Source organism: Perca flavescens, chromosome 15 (assembly GCF_004354835.1).
Source record: "Perca flavescens isolate YP-PL-M2 chromosome 15, PFLA_1.0, whole genome shotgun sequence".
In the NCBI taxonomy this organism is placed as follows: domain Eukaryota; kingdom Metazoa; phylum Chordata; class Actinopteri; order Perciformes; family Percidae; genus Perca; species Perca flavescens.
Genome location: NC_041345.1, coordinates 620,946 through 629,000, shown reverse-complemented (window position 1 = coordinate 629,000; position 8,055 = coordinate 620,946).

Genomic DNA, 8,055 nt, shown 5'->3' with positions numbered 1-8,055 from the left:
ACCAATAGCACGACTTTACTACCGAGCACTTAAGATCCACAGTCATCTTCCAAAGTGGTCTCATCGTTGCAGTGCACTCACACGCACAAACGCTTTGACTTACCAGAACTACATAAACAGCCACGCTATTGCATTGTATTTTCAGATTCTAAATAGCTCTTCACCAGCACTTACACTACTTCTAGTGAGACCAGTAGGCCTCACTAGGTCAGTCTCACAGGCACTCACTCCCCTTCCCCCCCATACAAAAACTACTACGGTCAGAAATACTTTTTCTATATTTACACCAAAATTTGAATGACATTCCCCATCACATTCGAACATTATCATCCATCACATATTTCAAAAAGTCATATAAACTGTTTCTTCTTGACAGTCATACTTGCACACACTGATTGTTCATGTAGTGTTTTTAGTCTCGTTTTTTTGTATTCAATGTTTTATTTTATTTTTATCGGTCTAGTCAATAATGATGATAAACGGTTGTCTTTCTAATCCCGTCGGCACGTAATAGGATATCGCTCCAACCAATCAGAGCAAAGCTAGCTGGTAGATTAAACTTTAAACTCTGAACACATCTTCCTTTTTTTAAGAATGACTTCAGAGTCGTTCTTTGTTCTTTTCTCAAAGAAAAGCTGAACTCCAAGTCTTCCAGAAGACCTCTGTTCACCAGCAGCAGCCATAAGCCCCGCCCACCCACTCTATACACCATGTGATTGGCCTGACCAGAGTTTGGTTTTTCAAATGTTATGACAATAGATGACTATTGACATACTAATAAAAATATCTGTCAGTCATGCAACATAAGAGGAATAAATGCCATAGGCCAATTTTTAAACATGCTTTTGTGACTTTGCAACTCTGTCAACAATCAGAGTGTTTACATGCACAGACACCTCATCACTGACCAATTAGGGACAAGCCCTGAATCATGGACATAACTTCAGTAATAGTAGAGGTGTTGAAATTAATCAAATAATCGATGCATCGAATCATGGACATGGACGATGCTGCATTGATAATCGTCTGGCTCATAATCGATTATTTCTGTTTATAATCTATATATATAATCTAATGTAGGCCTAACAACATTTCTGTTTATATATTCTGGTATGTGTTTTGCACATTCAGGAAGTGCCATGTGCTCAGTGCTGTATAGTTTTATGTATCCAATTTATTTAGTATCAGAGCACTGCAGAATGTTTGGTTTTTGAAGCTTGAAAAGCTATGAATTAAATATCCTACATGGCTTTAATAGAAACATGGATTTGATGGATCGAGATATCGAATCGCTGACATGATAATCGTAATGGAATCAGGAGATCGGTGAAGATTCACACCTCTAAGTGATAGAGAGCTAGATTTTTGTTCTTCTTGAAGCGGCTGCCATTTTGAAAAGCTTGTAAAATTGTCACAAAAAAGTCACACTGGCTTCTGACTTGCAAAATAAAACCGCCTAAGTCCCACTCTTGACATTTTAATATATATATATATATATATATATATATATATATATATATATATATATGGCCATTATACTAAAGGACTAGAATCACATGACCTGTTCAACTGAGGATAATTTTACCAGAGGTGGCCAGCACCATGAGGAGATGATTTAGGCAAGAAAATTATTTTTGTCAAAGGCTATTATTTTTAGGAAGGTGATGATGTGAAAAATAAACCGATATTAAAGTGTTCTCGTTTCAGTATTCTCCTTAAATTCAACAAATTGCTCGTTGAATTTAAAACAAATGAAATGAAATCGTCTCCTGTGATCATGATTTTCAGTATTGACCAAAATGATTGTGTGATGTGTCCAATCCAACTTTATTTGTGCTGTAATATTATTTTTTATATATTAGTAATAGTAAGTGCTGTACAGAAGAATAAATAACACATCATAAATAAAATAATAACAATATGACATGAATAAAAATCATAGCTGCGCAATGAAAAGCAATAAATCTAAATAATTAAAAGAAGTAAATTAAGTCGACATCTTACTAGGTGTCAAAGGCCACAGAGAAGAGATGGGTTTTAAAAACAGACAAAGAAGAGGCTAGTTTATCGTGCAGAGGCAGATCAGTCCATCACGTAGGAGCCGACCCAGCAAAGACTCGCTCTCCTCCGAGCTCCAACTTAGTCTTCGGCACACTCAGGAGCAGCTGATCATTTGACCTGAGAGAGAGCGAGTGGGGATATTCAATTACATTTTATTTATAGTATCAAATCATAACAAGAGTTATCTCGAGACACTTTACAGATAGAGTAGGTCTAGACCACACTCTATAATTTACAAAGCCCCAACAATTCCAGTAATTCATCCAAGAGCAAGCATACAGTGCTTATATAAGGGCGTAGAAGCTCCGAGAGGTACGGGGGGGCGAGACCATTCAGGGTTTTAAAAGCAAATAAAAGAATTTTAAGATTGGAGATTAGAGGTCGACCGATATGGGTTTTCTCAGGCCGATGCCGATGCCGATCTTTTGAAATCAGGGTCGGCCGATGGCCGATATATGCTGCCGATTATTTTTGGCCGATATTTGCTTGTTTTAACCTTGAAAGATAAAACTTAATACTAATAAGTACTTAAGATACACAAAATTTCTCAACAAAAACATTTATTGAACACTTGAACACCAGTCTGCACTTGTGTACTTACATTAAACATGTATAATGTAAAAACAAATATTGTATAAATAAATAAAAATGGTAAGAAGAAAGAAAGAAAATAAACTTAACTTTGTCGAAGAAACTTTTCAATGAAAAGATAAAGTTTAGTGCACTTAGCAGCATTTATCAAACATCTGAGAACAATAAAATAAATTAACCATTTTAACAATAGTAGTGCTGACACACAGTAGCAACCAGCAACATTTCTTTGTTTTGGTGTTGGCTGGGTGAAGCGCTGCCATAAGGGGCTGGTTTTCTTTTCAGCCATCAGACTTAATGACTAAAACAGGGGGAAAATACAAGGTTAAGTTAGTATTTTTGTATAGTATCTTCTTCAAGTCATTTTATAGATAGGTATAGATATAAAATCTAACATTTGTTTTATAAATCAGCTAATAATTCAGTGCATTGTAAGTGATACAAGGCTAAAAACGTTTCAATCATCTTCCCAAAAACTGTCCTGAAACATGTATTTTTGTTTTGTTTGGTTTGTTGACAGACAAAGCCAAATGGACAAAACCTAATTATCGCAAAAGGGCTGAAAACAACTTTAGGCCATATGGTCAAAATTAAATGATTTAATAATAATGTAATAACTATAACTTATAACAATAATGTATTTCACTAGTAAATTGCTGTTGAACAACAAAAACAACCACCATGGCAAAAGGGTATTTTACAACAACTTTGAATGCACCGCGACGCACCGTCTGTGTTGTTCTTCAGACAACGGCAGCTGCACACTGCTTAACATGCTGCTGTTGGATCATATACAGTGAAATAAATCACACTTTACACCGTTTAGCTGTCAGCATTTTAATCGTGTTTAATTCATCTGCTAGCTAACGGTAGCCTAACATTAGCTGCTGACGAGTATAATGTTAACATTCGTTTTCGAGCATCAGAGAGCAACGCAGGCATATCAGTGGCGCCGAAATGACTCACAGAAATCCGCGCTGCTATTCGGTCCAGTAGGTACGGGTCGTTTAGGCACAGGGGCCATATTAGCAGCGGGTCTACTCGGTACCAACCCTAGCAACGACGCTAGCAAAGCAAAGCCAGTCCTTCACTAGCCTATGGTGCGGTGGTCTCTTTTAACTACAACTTCTTTCTCTGCATTGAGTTGACAACCCTCTCAAATATAGACACACAAACAGAACAAATAATAAAAGTCTCAGATCCACTGTCTGTGATTGCAAAATTCTAGCTTAATTATTGTGACACGACAGCATGACATGACAGCTATTAATATCCAAAGTAGCCGAACGTCATGTCGCCTATTCATGTTTTTTTCTCAAAGTTGGCGGTAACATGTCATATGTTTTTCATTAAATATATAGGACTTCCTCATTAAATATATAGGACTTTAAGTATTTAAAGAACAGCTCCTTCCTCAGGCACTGGGTGAGGTCTGCTCACTCTGTTGGTATCTGACTCTCGGGGCAGCGTGGTCGAACACGTGTTCCACAACAACAACAACAACACCAGGCTGCCCGCAGATGCGCCTGCCTATTAATCGGCTTGATATTGGCCGATGCCGATTATGTAAAAAATGCCAAAAAATCGGTCGATTAATCGGTCGACCTTTAGCCAGGATAGCTCAGTTGGTAGAGCAGGCGCACACATATAGAGCTTTGCTGCATGTCATTCGCCCGTTTCTCCCCTTTCATGTCTTCAGCTGTCCTGTCAAATAAAGGCCTAAAATGCCCCAAAAAAATCTTCAAAATAAATAAATGGATCCTAAATTGAATAGGCAGGCAGTGGAGGGAGGCTAAGGCCGGTTACACACTGCACGCGTACCGCGAGCGTGGCGTTTCTGTTGCGTCTCAACTGCGTGGAGGTTTCTGTGTCCTCCTCCGCTAGATAGTATATAGTAGTCTATCCTATCATTTATATATAGTAGTCTATCCTATCATTTATATATAGTAGTCTATCCTATCATTTATATATAATAGTCTATCCTATCATTTATATATAATAGCCTATACTATCATTTATATATAGTAGTCTATCCTATCATTTATATATAGTAGTCTATCCTATCATTTATATATAATAGCCTATACTATCATTTATATATAGTAGCCTATCCTATCATTTATATATAATAGCCTATCCTATCATTTATATATAGTAGTCTATCCTATCATTTATATATAGTAGTCTATCCTATCATTTATATATAATAGTCTATCCTATCATTTATATATAATAGCCTATCCTATCATTTATATATAGTAGTCTATCCTATCATTTATATATAATAGCCTATCCTATCATTTATATATAGTAGTCTATCCTATCATTTATATATAGTAGTCTATCCTATCATTTATATATAATAGCCTATCCTATCATTTATATATAGTAGCCTATCCTATCATTTATATATAGTAGTCTATCCTATCATTTATATATAATAGCCTATCCTATCATTTATATATAGTAGTCTATCCTATCATTTATATATAGTAGTCTATCCTATCATTTATATATAGTAGCATATCCTATCATTTATATATAATAGTCTATCCTATCATTTATATATAATAGTCTATCCTATCATTTATATATAATAGTCTATCCTATCATTTATATATAGTAGTCTATCCTATCATTTATATATAATAGTCTATCCTATCATTTATATATCATAGTCTATCCTATCATTTATATATAATAGTCTATCCTATCATTTATATATACTAGTATATCCTATCATTTATATATAATAGCCTATCCTATCATTTATATATAGTAGTCTATCCTATCATTTATATATAATAGTCTATCCTATCATTTATATATAATAGCCTATCCTATCATTTATATATAATAGCCTATCCTATCATTTATATATAGTAGTCTATCCTATCATTTATATATAATAGTCTATCCTACCCTTTATATATAGTAGTCTATCCTATCATTTATATATAATAGTCTATCCTATCATTTATATATAGTAGTCTATCCTATCATTTATATATAATAGTCTATCCTACCCTTTATATATAGTAGTCTATCCTATCATTTATATATAATAGCCTATCCTATTTTATATATAGTAGTCTATCCTATCATTTATATATAGTAGTCTATCCTATCATTTATATATATCCTATATTTATATATAGTAGTCTATCCTATCATTTATATATAGTAGTCTATCCTATCATTTATATATAGTAGTCTATCCTATCATTTATATATAATAGTCTATCCTATCATTTATATATATCCTATCATTTAGTCTATCCTATCATTTATATATAGTAGTCTATCCTATCATTTATATATAATAGCCTATCCTATCATTTATATATAGTAGTCTATCCTATCATTTATATATAATAGCCTATCCTATCATTTATATATAGTAGTCTATCCTATCATTTATATATAATAGTCTATCCTACCCTTTATATATAGTAGTCTATCCTATCATTTATATATAATAGCCTATCCTATCATTTATATATAGTAGTCTATCCTATCATTTATATATAATAGTCTATCCTACCCTTTATATATAGTAGTCTATCCTATCATTTATATATAATAGTCTATCCTATCATTTATATATAGTATCCTATCATATCCTATCATTTATATATAATAGTCTATCCTATCATTTATATATAGTAGTCTATCCTTTATATATATTTATATTTATATATAGTAGTCTATCCTATCCTTTATATATAATAGTCTATCCTATCATTTATATATAATAGTCTATCCTATCATTTATATATAATAGTCTATCCCTATCATTTATATATAATAGCCTATCCTATCATTTATATATAATAACCTATCCTATCATTTATATATAGTAGTCTATCCTATCATTTATATATAGTAGTCTATCCTATTTTATATATATAGTAGTCTATCCTATCATTTATATATAATAGTCTATCCTATCATTTATATATAATAGTCTATCCTATCATTTATATATAATAGCCTATCCTATCATTTATATATAGTAGTCTATCCTATCATTTATATATAATAGCCTATCCTATCATTTATATATAGTAGTCTATCCTATCATTTATATATAGTAGTCTATCCTATCATTTATATATAATAGCCTATCCTATCATTTATATATAGTAGCCTATCCTATCATTTATATATAATAGCCTATCCTACCCTTTATATATAGTAACCTATCCTATCATTTATATATAGTAGTCTATCCTATCATTTATATATAATAGTCTATCCTATCATTTATATATAATAGCCTATCCTACCCTTTATATATAGTAACCTATCCTATCATTTATATATAGTAGTCTATCCTATCATTTATATATAATAGTCTATCCTATCATTTATATATAGTAGTCTATCCTATCATTTATATATAGTAGTCTATCCTATCATTTATATATAATAGTCTATCCTATCATTTATATATAATAGCCTATCCTACCCTTTATATATAGTTCCCTATCATTTATATATATAGTAGTTATCCTATCATTTATATATATAGTCCCTATCATTTATATATAATAGTCTATCCTATCATTTATATATAGTAGTATCATTTATCCTATCATTTATATATAAATAGTCTATCCTATCATTTATATATAATAGTCTATCCTATCATTTATATATAATAGTCTATCCTATCATTTATATATAATAGTCTATCCTATCATTTATATATAATAGCCTATCCTATCATTTATATATAATAGTCTATCCTATCATTTATATATAATAGCCTATCCTATCATTTATATATAATAGTCTATCCTATCATTTATATATAATAGCCTATCCTATCATTTATATATAATAGTCTATCCTATCATTTATATATAATAGCCTATCCTATCATTTATTTCCTATCATTTATATATATAGTCTATCCTATCATTTATATATAGTAGTCTATCCTATCATTTATATATAATAGTCTATCCTATCATTTATATAGTCCTATCATTTATATATAGTAGTCTATCCTATCATTTATATATAGTAGTCTATCCTATCCTTTATATATAGTAGCCTATCCTATCATTTATATATAGTAGTCTATCCTATCATTTATATATAGTAGCCTATCCTACCCTTTATATATAGTAGCCTATCCTTCCATTTATATATAGTAGCCTATCCTACCCTTTATATATAGTAGCCTATCCTACCCTTTATATATAGTAGCCTATCCTACCCTTTATATATAGTATCCTACTATCCTATCCTTCCATTTATATATAGTAGCCTATCCTTCCATTTATATATAGTAGCCCTATATATAGTAGCCTCCTTCCCTATCCTTTTATATATAGTAGCCTATCCTACCCTTTATATATAGTAGCCTATCCTACCCTTTATATATAGTAGCCT